This window comes from Eschrichtius robustus, chromosome 7 (assembly GCF_028021215.1).
Source record: "Eschrichtius robustus isolate mEscRob2 chromosome 7, mEscRob2.pri, whole genome shotgun sequence".
Lineage (NCBI taxonomy): Eukaryota > Metazoa > Chordata > Mammalia > Artiodactyla > Eschrichtiidae > Eschrichtius > Eschrichtius robustus.
Genome location: NC_090830.1, coordinates 2,776,310 through 2,793,488, shown reverse-complemented (window position 1 = coordinate 2,793,488; position 17,179 = coordinate 2,776,310). Strand labels below are relative to the sequence as shown.

At 41.0% G+C, this 17,179-nt stretch overlaps 1 protein-coding gene across 1 annotated transcript in view; it reads right to left on the bottom strand.

Annotated features, from left to right (window-relative positions):
- The window catches only part of RHOBTB1 (Rho related BTB domain containing 1), a 141,944-nt gene extending 139,203 nt beyond the window's left edge, over nt 1–2,741 (bottom strand). The window contains exon 1 of the mRNA XM_068547485.1: nt 2,627–2,741. The gene's annotated coding sequence lies outside the window, so the exon portion shown is untranslated. The remainder of the gene's footprint in view (nt 1–2,626) is intronic.
- Nucleotides 2,742–17,179: the final 14,438 nt, after the last annotated feature.

Genomic DNA, 17,179 nt, shown 5'->3' with positions numbered 1-17,179 from the left:
GGGTAGCCCCGCTGTCTCCATCACTATCCTTGGGTCCCCATTCATAATTTGGACTTACTCTAGCAGCATAAGATAGATGATAGCTCATTTAGGTTATCCAAGGAAGGGACAGTATATTGGCCATCAGCACATGTCCTTTCTAAGAGACAGTTATTCATTCAATATACATATACTTATTGATCACCAGCCATGTGTCACAGTGCTAGACCCCGAAAATAAAATAATGAAAACAGACAAAAAGAGCTCTTGGCCTCATGCTGCTTATGATCTCGTCGGGGAGTGATGGGGGTGGTAAGATAAAAACAACCGCAATGAAGAGTAGCCCCCGCTCGCCGCAACTAGAGAAAGCCCGCATGCAGCAATGAAGACCCAACGCAGCCAAAAATAAACAAACAAACAAAATAAAACAACCACCACATGTAAACTGACACATAAATAAAATAACCACTGTTTGTAATCAGTGGTCTGAAGGATCACGAAGGATGAGATAGAGAATAACAGAAGGCTGAGCAATGACGGGGAAAAGCCTTGTGGGGTAGATGATATTTTCTTGGACCTAAAGGAAGAAAAAAGATAAACGAGGGAAAGGGGTTGGAGGAAAGGGCAGGGCAGGGGAGAGCATAGTCAGGAGTCCCCTTGGAGGAGCAGCTTATGTGCTTGGCAGCCAAAATCCTGGAACAGTCCCTCCCGTCTCTGAGAGATAATTTAATCCAAGACTACAGTAAGGGACTCAGAGGCCCAGAGAGTTTAAGGGACTTATCAAGGGGCGAGTTAGTTAATGGGAGAACTCTTGCATGCTTCAGTCCAGAAGGCGAACCTCTCTTAGGGATCACAGTGCATCAGGAAGTGCCTAGGTGCCTTGGTCCTGAGCTTCAGTTTCCTCTTGTGTGAAACACAGATGACATCTACTGCCTCAGATCACTAACGGGATTTAATGAGATAATGTCGCACAGTGCCTGGTAGGTATATCACAGCCGCCTGATAAATGCAGACTCTCTTGATTTTTCACCTAGTGCGCTTTCACTCATAGCCAGCTGTTGGAAAATAGGTGGAGCAGATAAAGGAAGAGAGGTGGCAGAGGGGAAGTTCTGGAATACTGGGCTGGTGTCTGTTTAGCAGCTATCCGTCTGAGAGGCTGAGTAAAGGAAATGAGAAGAAGAGGCCACTGGAAGTGGGAAGGTATCAAGGAAAAGCATCCTCAGCTTCATGGTTTCGCTCACCCCTTAATCTGCTAGTGGGGAATCTAGAGTTGTCTTTGTAAGACCGAAAAGACCATCCATAGCAATATTTATACTTAAAATTAGCATATAAGAAACAGGTTTTACTCTAGGAGACTGGTAAACAGAAGAATGATACACTTCATTATTAAATACATGCAAAGAGAACAATGTTATGTTAATATGTCACTCAATCCACTGGGAACAAACTAATTCAATTATCTGCAGAATATTAAAATGATTGCTGGTGTTAAGGATGCTTAAAAACCAAGCCCATGACATTGGAAGAATGAATAATTTATCCAGGCAACTATGAAGCTTTTCTTCTTTGTTTATGAACAAAACCACAGATTGAACTTCAGCCTTCAAATACCAAGAGGCGTATTTCATGGATTTTAGCGGACAGCTATAAGGCCATCCCACAAAACCTGCTTGCCCTCCCTGTTGACTTATCCAAAACGTAAGGGAATAGTTATGGTTCAGGCACACTTGAACCAGGGCTGAATATTTCTCAGTTTCAAAGTTCACTGGGTCCCTTTTCCCCTAGCCATAAGGTAAATGCCATTCCATATATATAGCTTTTTGAAATGCTGCTTTCTTTATGATTCCCTGCCAATGGTGCCTTATGGGAGACATTTTATTTCAAAGTTTCATAAGATGAGAATTGAGCTCATTATTTTATTCCAGACTCATTGTTTAATTGACAGGAAACATGCATTCTAAATCATCTTGTATGCATGGCAGAAGCCGCTACATAAATTTAACAATGGGTGGATTATTACTATTTAGCGTATTTATGGAATTTTATATTCAGGAAGCATTTTGCAGGTCTTTTATTAGTTAATCCTTACACTTCCCTGTGCATCTGATAGGTGGTAAACAATGCTTTGGGTTCTAAATTGCCAATACGTGAAAACTTTAATGAGGAAAAAAAAAAAATCTGCGCCGTTCCTCCGTGCTCCCAAACTTGCCAAGAGCACATTTCTGATCCCTTTTTTTCTCACTAGAGACCAAGGCTAGAGGCCTGGGAAATGGGCTTGTACCCTGAAATATAAAAGGGAATATATTGGGCTCTGTCGCGGGTCAGGTGGCCAGCACCAGAGGAAACCTCACAAGACACCAAGGTGATACGACAGGATTCCCAACAAAGATGCATCCCAGTAATACAGCCCATAAAAAGGCACATAAGGAAGCAGTTAATTTTTCTAAAACTATACAGTGAACTTAGTTTTCAAATCTAATGATGCCATCCATACCCTCTGGGCTCACTATCTAACGATAGCACCAGTTACTGTGAAAACGCATACACGTATATTGAAAAATAAAACCTATTTCAAACTAAGAGAGTCTGTGTTTTCTTCTTTTGAAAACTCACACGTTTTAAAAACTAAGCTTCCTTCAACACCCACCTCGAACTCTTCAGAATCCTCCAGTCTACCCCTCTTCCAGACACCAGAAGGTGTTAGAGAGCGGGGCAAGGAAAGCCTCTCTGGATCAAAGTTTCCTTCTGGACCCAAACGTTTTACAGCCGGGGGCTTTCAGAGCTAAGGAACCAAGAAAAATCAATCTCGCGTCACCTGAGGGCCGGACACCAGGAGCCGCAGATGCTGTGCTTACTTTCTGAAGACCCCGGCGTGGACACGTCCAGCCCAGATTCTAATCTCTTGTGACTGACGTGACTCTATCCCTCTAATCCCTCAGGCCCCCGCCTGCGCGAGTGTGTGTGTGTTGGGGGACAGTTGGTAGGCAGGTGCAGAAAGCACCCACAGTATTCTGGAAGCAAGCACCCTGTGCGGCCCCGTGCGCTCTCGGTGCAGCGGGCAGCTGTCAGGAGGTCAGTGTAAGGTAACCAGGTCACCTCCCTTTCAGGGGTGCAGGGAGGTGCAACGAGCCCCAGCGTCCGCGAGTCTGCGGATGCAGGGGGTGCGCCGAGAGCCCCCCTAACCCCGCCCCCGCACCACCGGCACGGTCCCGCCCGCGCTACCTGGGGACGCTGGAGGCCCCGTGGCGGTGGCTTGGCGGCTTGCGGTCCTGCTGGCCGCGGCTCGGGGCTGGCGCGCGCGCTTTGCGAAGCCTCGGGGGAGGGGGGCCGACCCCGCCCCGCTCCTGTCCCCCTCCCCCCGCCCCCCGGCCTGCTCGGGAGTCATCCGGGCGGGGCCCTGGGCCGCCTCCCCGCCTCCACCTCCGGAGCTGTCACCGCCCACCCCCCCACCTTGCGCCAGGGCGCCCCCCACCCCAGGCTTGGCCGACCCGCGCATGTGACTCCGCTCTTCTCCGCGCAGGGCCTGAGGGGCCTCGCCCCGCCCCAGGGTCGGCATCCCAACCACCCACCTGTGAGATTGCAGGGGGGCAACTCCTTCTGTAACTGGAGGCCAAGTCTCGGGAAAGTTTCTGGTCATGTCAAGGGTCAGCCTTGTCTTGTAGGGACCTTCTCTAGCCAAGAAATGGGCAGTCAAGCGATTCTGTCTGCGGGTTGTGCTGACATCACAAACCACACATCGCTTGGTGTCTCTCTCTCGTAGTTTGCACAAAGGCTCTCCATCATCCCTGCAGCCTTCCGCGCGTTCGCCTTTCAAAGCCCCAGTCCAGTGACACTTCCGTGAAAGGGTTAAAGGAACTTAATTTTTAAATAAAAAGTTAATGCTAGAAACCAATACATGGCGTGTTAGCTGTGCCCCCAGCTCTAAGTATGGTCACCTTTGAATAATTCAGACTTTCCAGTGACCAGGAATACCTAGGCTGGTCACTACCTTGCCTCCACGTCACTAGAACTTTCAGTCTCTTTATTCTTCTTTTTCATTCCCCAGTGATGGGAAGCAGGGGTGAAAATGAAATGCAACAAAATCAATTTGAAGAGCTTTTAACAGCTGGTATAAAAGTTTATGGGAGAGGCAGTCTTCAATTACTGAAAATGAATCAAAAATTGTCTGTAGACCTCACACTTCGGTTTTACTGTTTTGCTCGAGTTTGAATAATGGAGGGCTAGGGGTATCTATTATTTTTAGCAGAAATAATACTTTTCTAAGAATTATTAAATAGATTAAATGTATAATGTGGTTATGATACCATGTCAGATCAGGGTAAAACTGTCTACAGAAGAATGTGTTAGCCAGCTGATAGCATAGAAGACACAACATCTTTTTAAAGTGGTAAAATTGGTTTTGTCAGTCAAAACCAATTAAATAGAGTTTAAATAACATGTAAGGATAAGCTGGAGAACATTATACAATCTTTATAGTCCTGTCTGCCATCTAATGGAAATATTTCCTTTTCAGCATCCCCACTTCCTTCAACTGTTTCTAATAAGATGTAATTTCAGGATTGCTCAAAGCTTTGGACATTTGTCATTCTTTAAAGTATTCAGTGAAGGTTCCAAAAGTGGCTGGCATTGAGCTTGGTGCAGGTGATATAAGGGTGAACTAGACAGAGGGATACCAGCCCTGCCAGGAGCTCACATTCTAATGGGGGAGAGATAGCTGCTGACTAAACAAGGGGAAACATAGTTAATTTCACCTATGAAAAGTTGCATGCAGAAGTATAGAGCGCTAGGAGAGGACACCCTCCAAGTGGTCCTTTACATTCCTCTGTTGTTTTGAACCCTAGAATTAACTTCAGTGCAAAGTGTTGGGGGAGGGCATCCTTTCTTTCATATCTCATATCCAGTCTATCAGGAAATCCTGATGGCTCCATCTTCAGAAGGTGTTCCAAATCTAACCTCTTCCACTACCCCTCTTCCAGACCAGCATTACCCATTTGGATTTGTGAAAAGACCTCTAAACTTATCTTCTCACTCTCACTCCTGCCCCCATGGTCTGTTACCCAGGTAGCATTTAGGGTGACCCTTTGGAAGTATATGTGTTAGTTCATGTCAATCCTCTGCTCAAAAACCACCCATTGGTTTTCCCTGCTGACAACACAGACTTGACCTTAGCCACCAAAGCCTTACCTGCTTGCCCCTCACCTCTGTTCCCTCCTTCTCCATCACTCTCCCCTCCCACAGCCTCTCTGGCCTTTCTGTTCTTCTTTCAACCTTCACGCTCCTGCCCGTTGGCCTTTGAGCCTGGATTTTCTTCTTCTAAACGTGTGTTTAGAGGCTTGCTCCTCAGTTCCGTCAGATGTTTACGCCTTTGTCCTCTTCTCAGAGAGGCAGTCCCCGACCACCTACTCTACAATAGCCCCATCTCTCAACCCTCTCACTCCCTGTCTCTAATCTACGTAAGTTTTCCTTTTAATATACATGTGCACAAGCACACACATGCACACCTATTGTCTGCTGTCTCTCTTCTAGAATGAGAACAGCAATTCGGCTGTAGTGCCAGGCACACGGAAGGCACTCCATAAATATCTGTTGAAAGAAAGCATATAAATTATGTTATGGACTGAATGTGTCTCCCCATAATTCATACATTGAAGGTCTAACCCCCAGTGTGACTGCATTTGGAGATAGGGTCTTTGGAAGTAATTGAAGTTCAGTGAGGTCTTAAGCATAGGGCCCTGATCTGATAGGATTAGGACCCTTATGAAAAGAGACACCAGAGAGCTCACTTCAGGGAGGGAGGAAAGGCCATGAGCACACAGTGAGAAGACAGCTGTCTGCAAGCCAGGAAGAGAGCCCGCACGGCGATCTGAATCCGCTGGCACCTTGATCTTGGACTTGCCAGCTTCTAGAACTGTGAGGAATAAATTTATGTTGTTCAAGCCATTCTACCTGTGATATTTTGTTACGGCAGCCTGAGAACACTAAGACAAATAAAAAATATAAAAGAAGGAGTTTAGGTACAATCTATACTTGTACAGCGGCTCATCATTTCAAGATCGCTAATTCACGGAATGGTGTGATGTTCTGAGCTTTAACCAATGAACAAACTTTGCAGCACTTCCCAGAATAAGCTGAGGCTTGAAGATTAATCTTATCTGGACCTGAGAATAGAATACGTATTCAAGATAAACAAATGTCTTTTACAACTTTTTTGTTGTCTGTTTCTGAGGTCATGAATGATTGAAGCTCAGAGCAGAAAGAATGATCCAGCAATATGGTGACAAATGGTGTTTCAAAGAGAGAACTCAGCCTCTTAACTCCGTAAAATTTCCCTCCTGGTCAAGCTGAAGGACTCATATGCTGCTGTGTGCCTAGAACATAAACATGGCTCACTGATACTCAAACAAAGGATCAGATGTTTCAGATAACAGCTTTGGTTACCTACCACTACTGTTTTTACTCTTGGTCTCCAAAGTAGGCTGTGGGGAATAAATACTAGAACCTCCATTTATGTTTTTTTATTTAAAAAAAAAAAAAAAAAGCTCTTGCAAATATGTAATATACAGATTGATACTGGCACCCTCATTTGCCCATAGGTCATTTGGTGGCCTGTCCTCCCTTGCAGAGGTGTCTTGAGGAAATCCTGGGAGATCCACAGCATGCACAGGCTAACATGTGGTCCTTACGCTTATTTCATTTCCATTGTGTTGCATCTTATTGATTTTTTGTGTGTTCAGTTAAGGAATTTAGGATTCTATTACCCAGTTTTAACCAAACCAGCAATCACAAAATGGAAAAGTGGCTTAAAAGGATTTAAAAATGGCTCAGATAATTAGATAATACTAATAATGCAAGCATAAGCAAACAATAGAAAATTGGTGGAATTGAAGCATTTGCTACTGTTAGTGAGAATTCTTAGCCATAATGGGAGGTTAACAATGCTGATGATCTATTTAATTCAGTCTACCAAGAAGTCAGCTTCTCCCTCTCATTGAAATAGTGAAGAAAACACATGAAATATCAATTTATATCCACTTTTATTAACAACAAGCGTTGCCTTAAGTATATATGGTACTTTGAGATACAGGCTAATGATAATATGAAGCATTGTACTAGCAAGAAAATAACAAATATGATCTAGTTCATCATTAAATAATTTTGAACAGTTTTATTTGTGTGTATGTTTTATAACGTATAATGGTATATATAATAAGCCACCTGATGAATAAATAGATAGATGAATAAATATTGAGGATATACACAGAACATTTTTAACTGATGGAGTGTCCTATTGGAAAAGTTTGGAAACACTGATTTACATAAACAGGGGTAAAATAATTTATTAGAACACCAAACCCTGGTCCTGCAAGAAAAGAACAAATAACACGTACTCAGGGAATGGATTATCCAGAACCTTTTTATATCTTTCTTCTCTTTACAGTATTTGGATCATTCCTAAATTTCAAGGGAAATAAGAGAAGAACGCTTGTTAATTTGCCATGGCATTTGGCAGAAAACATTAAACTTGCCAAAAAAAAAAAAGAGTTTGGGATTTACTTAATGGTGTTGGTTACCCTGCTCTTCTAGTTTTGAATTACTACCGATCATGATAGTATGACTTTATATTCACCCATCTTCTTTAAACTGGTTGATTTTTTTCTTACAATGGAATGTGCCCATAGAGCCTGCGATTTGAAGTAATATTAAAACACGTTCATAGGGGCTTCCCTGGTGGCGCAGTGGTTGAGAATCTGCCTGTCAATGCAGGGGACACGGGTTCGAGCCCTGGTCTGCTAAGATCCCACATGCCGCGGAGCAGCTAAGCCCGTGTGCCACAACCACTGAGCCTGCGCGTCGGGAGCCTGTGCTCCGCAACAAGAGAGGCCGCGACAGTGAGAGGCCCGCGCACCGCGATGAAGAGTGGCCCCCACTTGCCGCAACTGGAGAAAGCCCTCGCACAGAAACGAAGACCCAACACAGCCATAAATAAATAAATAAATAAATAAAATAAAAAAAAAACCCAAAGAACCACCTTAACTAATGCTTCCATAAAATACACAATTGGAGAGATTTAAAAAAAAAAAAAAACACGTTCATACTCCTCTCACTGCTCTTTCTCACATAAAAGAATTGTTTGCCCCATTTTTTCAAGCTCTCCAAAAAAATCCCCCTCCCCATTCTAAAACTTAACATGTTGCTCTGAAGGATGACTTTATAACGTTTCTGTTATTCAGCCACCAACGTTGTATGACAACTGTTATCAGCATATCTTTAGCAGAAGGACTCTCTGTTTAGCTGTATTTTCTTCGATGAGTATCATCACATCATAACATTTGGGGGGTGAAGAGAGACCTGGCTACAGTTCCTTGTGTAAGTGAAGGCGCTGAGGCTCAGAAAACCAGAGGGCGTGCCTGTGGTCACACTGCTGCATCCTGGCAGAGCTGAGACTAGACTCAGAACCTTCTGATTCTTGTTCTGAGTACCGTCCACTGTGATAGGCCACCTCACAGGGAGCCTGGCGAGGATGTTGTTTTTCTTCGCAAGTGTGAGTTAGAGAAAGTAGGACTCCTTGGGTGCTGCCTCATCGTATCCATACATACATGTGTCAGGCAGCCCAGGGTGCTTGAATTCCCCAAAGACCCCTACCCCAAATGGTGCCCATGAAGGAAAAGGGGTCCTTCTCTCCTAGAGGTTTGTTTATTTTACAATTAAGAAAGGGCGAGAAGAAACCTTACAGAGTATGTAATTTTTCTCTTTGGGGGCTCAGAATTTAACTTGCCACTAAGCCGCTGGCAGCAGCTGTTTTCCCAGTTAGAACTTTAAGCTTCACAAAAAAGTATTATGTTGGTGATACAATCCTAATGAAAGAATAGTAATAAAAATATCAGTAAGACACAGGCAGGCTGAGTACTTTAAACTGGTTGGTGGGGATTATTGCTTACTACTTAGCAATAATATGTAATAGTTTGGTAGAAAATTTTCAAGGAGAGTGATGAAACCTAATTTCCTGAGGTACATAAAATAGGACCAAATAAAATAGTGAAGAGTGTATTGTAAAGATAATCTAGTTGCCCAGATGGCCTTCCTTAGTTACAGCTTTTATGGTTCTCAGAATGTGTATGTTCTTTATTCTTTTATGAGAAAATAAAGATTTTCTTTCTCCCAGGGGCATGAAGTTACCCTGCAGTTTAGTTGTTAAAATATGCTGAAAATTTTTTTTTTGTTACTTCTAGGACACTCATATTTATTCTGGAACTCACCTTAGTTCCTGTGTTTTCCCCCTACATACGAATTTCTGGCTCTAGACTCCAGATTTTAAACTTGTTAGTTATATTTCTTACGATATTCCTGATAAGCTAGTTAATATTAGATTTTATGGCATGGGTTAAAGGAAAAAATTGCTAAGGTTTGGTTATAATCTTATCACTCTAACTTTGATTCTTCCCCTGCCCCAAACATTAGAAGCTGCAATAGGGTAGATAGAATATTTCTGAGAGAAATTCGGAAGTTTATCTGTAGTTCGTATAAATGTGACTTATAAGTTCTGTAACCAAAGTCCCATGGATTTTGTAAAAGTTTCATTTTATTTTCTTAATAACAAAGTCTCAGAATTTGTAAAGCTCATATTTTTACAGTACTATGCCTTCTGGGTTTTATTGCAAAAGAAGACATTGTATGATAAAATGACATCTCTGTAACATCTGTCCAGATAGGTTTTGTACAAGTGGCACCATCTTTTTTCCTTCCATAAAAGTAGACAAGTCCTTGATTATAAGGATTCTGCTTCTCTTTCTCAATATGCAGTGCTTAATAAAATTATTTTATGATTGTAATGTGTCCATTTCCACCTATAACATGCTTTGTGAGTAGAAACTGTAGAGCTGGAATTTATTGCAAGTATTATCTTGAATTCTGAAACCATACTTTTAGAGTACCAATATGAGAGAGGAAATTGCACCTTGGGAGAATGTGCCCATTGAGGAGATGACACCCATTGATATCGCTTAATATTAGTAAATTAAAGTCTGATCCTTCATCTCTCAAAAACTCCGTTCTTTTCTGGGATAAAGCTGATTGCTTGGGGTGCATAAAATCCATTTGCTTTTCGGGTTTTTGTGCCTTGGTCTTTTGGAGTACCTTATGCATTGCAGTCTTTCTAGTCTTTCTCGCCATATTCATTGTTAAAAATGATGCATTATCTATATTTTAAAAAGTTATGTTGTAATCACATCACTTCCCCGCTCAAAATGTGGCTTCCACGCACCTAGATTTAAATGCTAACTCAGCACAGGCAACTAGGCCCTGTAGGAGTAGGCTCTGCTGACCGCTTTGATCTTTTCTACAGATGTTCCCCTGGGTCACCAAGTTCAGTGACTCTAGATGACTTTCTGTTTCTTGAAGACAGCACACTCATTCCTGACCCTGCACCTGTGAACTGGTACTTCCCTCAGTCTGGAATGTTCCTAGCCCAGATTTTCAAATGACTGGCCCCTTCCCAATATTTCTTTCGTCATCATCCATCTAATGTTGCCCCCCATGCCCCGAACACCTCGCCAGTGCTTCTCTGTCACTTTAACCAGTTTGTATCTTCATAGCGTTTATCACTTTCAAAACGGATATTATTTATTTGTTTACATGTTTATGACATGATCTCCATTAGAATTTAATTGCCATGAAGTTAGAGACCCTGTCTGTAGTGTTCATACCTGTATAACCATTATTTAGCACAGAATTTGGAACGTAGTAGGTGCTCAGTAAATACTTATTTTTAGTGAAAATGTGGATGCCACAATATAAGCAGTAGTTAAACGATTAAGATTGTGGGCTTCCCTGGTTAAGAATCTGCCTGCCAGCGCAGGGGAGAAGGGTTCAAGCCCTGGTCCGGGAAGATCCCGCATGCCGCGGAGCAGCTAAGCCCGTGCACCACAACTACTGAGCCTGCGTTCTAGAGCCCGCGAGCCACAACTACTGAAGCCCGTGCTCCGCAACAAGAGAAGCCACCGCAATGAGAAGCCCGCGCACCGCAACGAAGAGTAGCCCCTGCTCGCCACAACTAGAGAAAGCCCCTGCGCAGCAACAAAGACCCAACACAGCCAAAAATAAAATTAAAATTAAAAAATTAATAAATTAAAAAAAATATCAAGAAAAGATTAGGATTGTGAGCTGCGATTAAATCTTGGCCTCTTGCCATATGCTCTTTCTCAGGTTCCTTGGTTGTGTCAGTGACAATAAGATGGTAAAAATACTTATCAATCAAGTCTGTGGTGGGTATTTGTTGAGGTAATGTATACAGAGTACCTAGCACATGCCTAACACATGGCAGTTGCTCGCTCAGTATTAGCTATCATAGTTTTTCCTCAAGACAGGAAAGGAACAGGCTGGGCCGGAGACCAGGTACACTCTGAAGCCTAGGGTAGGCCAGGGGTCAAAAGCCAGGAAGCAGATTCTTTGATCAAGTTCAAAAGCACAAGCATCCAATGTTGAGAATTTGGGTAGAGCAAGGGAGAGCAAGAAGCAAGGTAGAAGGTTTAAGACATTTGCTGCCAGTGGAATCGGAGTGCTCTGAGCCCGTTTTTATGGGCAGGGTTGCATAGGGATAACACTGTTTGGCTTAAAACCTCAGGATCAAGGCTAGAAACATTATATTTATAGCTGAAACGTATATTACTTTGTTGGTTAATATTTGAAATTATTTTGGATATTATATGCATCCTGTTCTAAATAAGAAAAGCCCAGTTTGATTATTCTGTAAACTATCCCCTTTTATACGTCTTATTGTTTCACTTTCACCCTGAAACTTGAAGGCCAGGTAAACCTTATTTGATGACTTGATGGTAATTGGTTCTAAGATAATAGAGGCGTAGATAGTGCTTAGGGCACTAGCAAATAATATGCAAACAAAGTCCTGTTGAAAACAATTTATCTTTGTTGGTTAAAACATGAAAAAGAAAAAGAAGGAACAGTGCAGTAGTCATGGGAAAAAAATTAAAACTTCCTTAGAATTCCTTACACATACTTAGAACTTTGCCTGGCCATGTTGACTTAACTTATGGGCAGAGGGGTCAGGGCCAAACAAAATATCTCCAGTGCTTGGGCCTCCAAAAGTTTTAATCCAGTCCTCTTTAGACACATTTTAGAAAACAGGATTGAGGATTTTAGAACTCAAATCTTATGTCCCAGTTCAAAATTTTCCCCTCAAACCCTAAATAACTTTTCCTTAAAACCGAAGGAAACAGAACTAAAACCGAAACCAAAAGAGCCGCACAGCTAAATCTTTTCCGGAAGGCGTGGCGGGGTGGTGGGTGGTGGGGAGGAAGAGTGTTATGAGTTTTAAATTTTTTGTTTTTATTTTTCTGAGAAAATCTCTAGAGAAAATATGGAGTATTGACAAAAAAAGCACATTCTAATTTCTGATGTCATTTTAGAGTATTTCCGTTCAGTATTTGTTCTCGATGCATTTTTTTAATAGCCCAGCAGTACTCTGTTAAGGAGAGAAGCAGAGGGGATAATCAGTTGTTCTGGTTAGTTTCAAAGGTAGTAGTAGTTAAGGTAGATTAGGTTACTTTGTGGTGACAACCCCTCCCAAACTCTCGATGCCTTTAATATAATAAAAGTTTATTTCTTGCTCATGCAGGGACCCAGTGGGTTTGGGTGGCTTCATGACAGTTGTCCTCTTTGAGGTGCCTTGGCAATGCGGGCTCTTTTGATCCTGTGATTCTGCCATCTCAGTTGAAGATCTCCTTGGTGATTGCAGAGCAGAGAGGGAGACCATAGGGGCCTTTCCCGTTCTCTAGCACTGAGAAGTGATACTTATTATTCCTGCCCACAGTTCGCTGGCTCTAACTATTCATATGGTCCCACCTAACTAAGTGCCTGGGGAAGTGAAGTTTTCCATGTGCCCTGGGAGGAGTGAAGAACGTGATACTAGTGTGGACTAGCTGTGTCTATCATTCCTTGAAATTGATTTTTTTTTTTTTTTTTAAAGCTGAGAATTTAGCTCAGAGCTCAAAATTATTCAAAAGGGGGCCTCGACACTCGTGTAAATTTATAACTGGTAAAATTGGATTATTGGCCACTCAAGGATTCCTCAAGGATTGCACTAAAAAAATTCGTTCTTCAGGCAGATGTGACATAGCCAAGTATACTGTCATCATGTCATTGTATTTATGTTCTTTTGCTTCCTTCAGAAAACTGCTCTGTGTTTGCTGTTTTGTCTAACCTCCTCCACTTTGGCAATGACTCCAGAGGGACTGGATTTAGGCTATTCCATAGTCTTAGACTTGAATAAGTGGTAGACTTGCAATGCTTCCCTGAGCTCATACATGAAAACCCCCAGACAATTAGGTTGAACCTTATGAAATTATTGCTATTTAACCATTTTAAAAAAAACTTACAAAGGTGGCAGTTTTATATGGTTCATCCTTATAGTTAAATACTAGCTATAAAAAATAACTAGGATATTGACATTTCCCTTATTTTTCCTATTTGCCTTGATGTAACCCTAATTGAGGTTTTCTAATAGGAGCTTTGAGGAATTTTGTACATAGAATTCTGAATTGTAAGCACCATTGTTTTACACAGCCTCTTCAACCATGACCAAGTGGTTCACAACATAAGTGGTTAATTTTAGTGAATTATTTAACAAGTTAATTATCCACAGTTTCCTCAGAGCATGTGGTTTTTCCTTAGGTCAAGTACTCATTGAACGTCTCTTAACCGCATGGCTTATGGTGATGAAAGATACCTGCCCTTCATTCTTCAGTTCAGCCCAAACTTAGTGGCTTTGCGATAATAAACCAAAGAAGCCTAATTTTTTTTGTTATGTTTTTTTTTTGTTGTTGTTGTTGCAACTTCCCTGAAAAATGACACATTTTTTCCCTCCCCAGTTGACCTCTTTTCTAATGATGAGGGTCACTGCCATTTATTGAGTATGTGCTTTGTACCCAGCATTATACTAAGTGCTTTACTTATATCACCCAATCCTCACAACAACTCTGTTAGGGAACTAATGTAACTCTTTCTGTTTTATGAATGAGGAAAACTGAGGTTTAATAAAATTAAAAAACTTACTCAAGGCTTTGAATCTAGTACATGGCAAAACTAGTACTGGAATCCGGCTCCACCTCCTATAGACCCCCAAGTTCACAACTGCTTACCATGCTGCCTCGGCTCCCCTTCTCACTCAGTTTCTTTTTTTTTTTTATAAATGTATTTATTTATTTGTTTATTTATGGCTGTGTTGGGTCTTCGTTTCTGTGCGAGGGCTTTCTCTAGTTGCGGCGAGCGGGGGCCACTCTTCATCGCGGTGCGCGGGCCTCTCACTGTCGCGGCCTCTCTTGTTGCGGAGCACAGGCTCCAGATGCGCAGGCTCAGTAATTGTGGCTCACGGGCCTAGTCGCTCCGCGGCATGTGGGATCTTCCTAGACCAGGGCTCGAACCCGTGTCCCCTGCATTGGCAGGCAGATTCTCAACCACTGCGCCACCAGGGAAGCCCTCAGTTTCTTTTTAAAAGCAATACGGCTCTTAAAAGTGTACTCATGTAAATTCACCTTTTGTACTGAAGTATCATCTATCTCAATTGAAGGGAAATTTTAGTAGACTGGTTTTGCAAACCAAAACATGGTACTGCTATAGGCCTCAGAGGTCTGAATGTATAAGGAGTTCTAAGCAAAAAACTGAGTTGTTGGTTCTAGTATCTCCGCCTGGATTTTTATGTAACAAAAATAGGCTAAGAAATATTTAACCTTTCTTAAATCTAGGTGTTATGAAACAGTATCTGTTTTATTATTTTCATAATTAAAAACAGAATAAACTAAACAGTCCAAAAGATAAGCTCTTGGAGAGCATGTTTCGTAGAGTATGCCTCACAGGGTCTTCAGTGTGACAAACCTTAATAAGTTTTAATGTGTAAATAGAGCAGTGGTGTTGAAATGGATTACAATGCATTGTTTTGTTCTAAAGGCTATTTGGGTGAACTCTTATAGTCTCAAAGTACTTATTTGCTTCCCAGAGTAAATATTCCAACTACTTAGGTTTCATAGTTTTAAAAGCAAGGAATATTTGGCTCTTAAGTTTCATATAGTTTTGGCTTCAGATCATAAAACCAAGAAATCTTTCTGGCTTGTAAGCTGTCTTTATTAAGACAGTATGTTAAGCATGTCTTCTAAGAGGCTCATAGAGTCTTTAAAACTTTCAGAGAGAATGTGGTTTCATACCTGTTTTATGCACATAATTGTTATGAATGTGATAATAATTGGACCAGCAAATGGAAACTAATAAAGGCAACAATGAATATCAGACTTTACGTATTTGCTGTTTTACAAAAATCAATTCAGAAATGGATGGGGTGTAGTGCGGTACTATCAAAACCTTTGTGGTTAAATTGACTTTTAATCCTTTTTGCTGTATTATCTTTTGGCAGCTGGAAAATCTTTGATTAATCTTTGCGAAAAGAAACTAAACTTTAAACCTTACACACTAAAAAGAAAAAGCTGTTAAGGTACACAGTTAATAAGCTTATTAACTATAAAGTTAAGCAGTCAACATTAGCAAATTCACAGTTGGAAAACTATGCTGATACTTATATAATACTTATATTATGCTCCTACTTTGATTTACTCTATCTGCTCATTTCTCAGTAATAATGATTCAATATATTTTTGATAGCCTATAATTCCTATTGCACATATTTCAGTTTGCACTCTCTGTGTACTTTTGGTTTTAAGACAGAGTTTTAAAATCATATGCAAACTTGAATTTGGAGAAGTGATTATACAAATACAAAAAGTATGGTATCTTCCAAAAGGAGCAAGTTCATCCTCTCCCCCCCAAACACAATCATCTGGAGTGAAATTATCTGGGTTCTGAGTTGTAGCTCCATCATTTGTTAGCTGTAAACATTTTAGTTATTATTTAACTTGTCTAAGCCTTGGTTTTCTTATCTGTAAAATGGGGTTAATTAAAGCTTCTACTCATAGGATCCTTGGGCACATTCATGAGATGACCCATGTTACCTCATTTAGTGCTGGCACGGTAACTGGCACATGGCAAGTGCTCAGTAAATCTTAGCCATTATTTTTATTAGCATGACAGTAATTTTTTAGGAATAAAGGATTGTCTGGTTCTTTTGAAGTTTATATAGACATAAATATGTCCATGTTGATTATGTGGGACTTGATGAAACAAATAGTAAATACATTAAGACTGTTCCTAATAATTGTGGTTTATTGGTAGCATTTCTAACAGTAATATAAAGTACTGCTTATAATAATGAAGATCCCCATGAACAAATCATATTTGTAATAATGAGTATAACTAGAATGAATTAATAGCATAATTAGAATTGTGATGACTGTTTAAAAAGTGAGCTAGAAAGTATTAACATTATGTATGTGTTAATATGGATTGTTTACGCCAATATGGAATTGTGAATGTGTGAAAGTTGTGAGACAGCAATCGAGAAACTGATGTTGCCTGAAAAAGAGAACTGCACGTAGGGGAAGTATTCCTCAACCAGAGGAATGGACGTGCCTGAGGGCAAAAATACACCATCCTAAAGTGAATACCCTGGCATCATATGATAAGTCAAAGGAGGGCAGGACATCCCACCAGGAGTCAATATTTCTGGTGCTATTCCATATCACTCAGAGTAGTGAACTGTTAACACTTGACAAAGTCCCTATTGAAGCAACATAGAGACAATTTGCATGCAAGGCATGCCATACCGCTGGATTTCATATAAAGGGAAACCATGCAAATACTGTGACTTCTTTGTTGGAACTGCAACTGAAGTATAAAGGAGTCTTCATGCTTCCTCTCCTCTGCGAGATCTTATTAGATTATATTAGACCTCATTATATTACATTAATTATGAACTGGTAGAATTATGAAGGAAAATACAGTCACCAGGAATGAGTGATTTTTATAGGGGTGAAAATTTGAGATGAATGAAAGGGTAAAAGGACAAAAAGTTGGAATTTTATCATCACAGATAACTTGTTCCAAACCTTTTTCCCTGAAAAAAAAATTTTTACTTTGTTACCAGATGTATCATTTATTTGGCCACTATTATACTGAAACTACTCTTTTTGATTCATGTAATTAGTTACAATTGATGGAAGACCTCCTAAGTGCAATGAATAGGTACAGAAAGTTGGGATGAATCAGGCATAGATCTTACTCTCAAGAAGCTTATGGTCAAGAA